This window comes from Prunus persica, chromosome G8, assembly GCF_000346465.2.
Source record: "Prunus persica cultivar Lovell chromosome G8, Prunus_persica_NCBIv2, whole genome shotgun sequence".
Taxonomy (NCBI): domain Eukaryota; kingdom Viridiplantae; phylum Streptophyta; class Magnoliopsida; order Rosales; family Rosaceae; genus Prunus; species Prunus persica.
In genome coordinates, this window is record NC_034016.1 from 2,343,976 (window position 1) to 2,346,242 (window position 2,267).

The window sequence follows — 2,267 nt, forward strand, 5'->3', positions numbered from 1 at the left end:
TGATACATATATGACATGTTTGATTTGTTCATTTCCATTCTTAAGCAATTAAGCATAAATTCTTAGGGCAAGCCCAATGATGGCCGTAAATCGGGCTGCACCATCTTGTGAAAAACACATCTAAAAAACACGCAAAAATGAGTCTCTAAAACTTTGTATTCATAACTTCAATAACTCAAAATTTGAGATGGTGCACCGTATTATAATATAAGAATTTATAATAGGACGTGACAGTGTGCAAAAAATTTCATATTGTATCCACAAAAAGTACTTGACGTACCAAGTGTTAATAAATTAACCTATGAATCTTTAGTAAAAATTTCACAAAGAGATTCATTTTGTCCGAATAAAAATTATTACTCTTTTGAGTGGTCTTTTGCATGCAACAAAATGATTCCAGATTCGAATTAGATTTAGATTAAATGGTAATAACTATTATCATTATGAACTCTGTAAAAGGCTACACATTTTGAAAGTATTAAGTTTATCTTGTTAAATAAAACTTTTTTTTTTACAGTATTAAGTTTATCTTGTTGAATCAAACTTTTTTATTTTATTTTTTGTTTTGTTTTGTTTTGTCGGATGGAATCTTTTCAGTTGATGCAAATGAGTGAATTTTGCATGCACAATGGATTTTAAGTCAAACTTTTTTATTTTTCGTGTCTACTTGCGAACTTAACTTTTGAAACCAACAAATAGACATGTAATAAAAAAAGTAATTAACCACTTATCAAAAAGAAGAAGCAAAGTACCGTTATAGATCAAGCTGTCATGTCATATTGGTGAAAAATGACCTGCCTTCCCTTTACGGAAAAGAAAAAAAAGGCCTCCCATCTCTCATAGCCATGATTTATACGTTAGCTAAAATTTTTAGTCTAAAATATGTAACTTTGAAATTCACCAGGAATATATAAGTAAACCTCAAGATTTATTTGATAAATTGGAATAACAAAATGTAAACCTTGCCACGGGTAAAATCTGTTTAACTACTCCTAGAAACCCTAGAAATAAATAAGGAATTAAAATAAGAAAATAACAAAGTTTCCAAAAATTGTAAAAACTTTAAAACTAGATTTCGGACTGCTAAACAATCTCGGATGCCCAAAAAATCTCATTAATCATTGTGTATCAATGAATTTTACTCATGACGCCGTTCTTTTCGAATTGAAGGGTTATGGGCCCGAGTCTGAGCTCGGAGCCCAAATCTGCAGTTTGCTTGATTTACTCTTGCGCGCGCGTCAAGTCTTGTTTAATTGCTTCCGCCATTTATTCTACATCATATATCATCTTTGACAATCATATTCAAAATAAATGTTCATAATACAAATTACTTAACACAACGATATGTAGTATGATAGTATGATTTTAAGAGAATGATCATATTTAATTCATGAATTCTTTAAACCTCTGATGACCAAACACAAATAAAGAAATTAACTAGCTACAAGATGTTGCATTCAAATATTTTTATGTATCGTTTGATTCAAGTAAAGTTCAAGAGAACCTTGATATTTTCATAGGACCCGCCCCGGAATTTCCCAGAAATCGAAGTGGACCCCGTCTTTGTTTCGACATCTTCTCGATGCCGGGCCCACTTACTAAGAAACCGAGACTTTCTACCAAAATTTTGGCAGAGTCTCTCCTGTAATTTAAGCAAACCCAACAAATAATTTAACCTGCAACATACATAAAATAAAAATCTCAACCAGCAGCATGCTTTCATAATTCAACAAGTCATACTAAAATGGCCTCCGGCCTCACAATTAAAATATACCATGGGCGATAACAGAGCATCTACTGAATTTAGATTACAAGAACAGTTGAGTAGAAGAAATTACTCAAATCCTAACTAGGAAGATTCACAGTTCGAGCCTCGTACACTACTTGCACGCTTCCTGGAGGGACTACTGGCTGGGGGGCGCAAAACAGAAAACATGTGAGTGGACAAAACTAGATTTGCAGTTAAAAACAATATAGTAACCCCACCATGTAAAAATAATGCTCAAGTCATGCAGGTTCACAATTCAATATATAATTACTCAAAACATGATTCAGTTAAAACTCTTCAAAACACAAGTCATCTCCTTCATAAACCCCATTCTCTCAGTCTTACAACTCCCGTCAAACCGCTGAAAAACTCTAATTCTTCACTCACTCAACTATACATATGCATATAAATATATATATATATATATATAAATATAACTATAAATAGCTATACGATATACTCATCACACCACCTAGGTACCGGGGAAACAATCCAACTG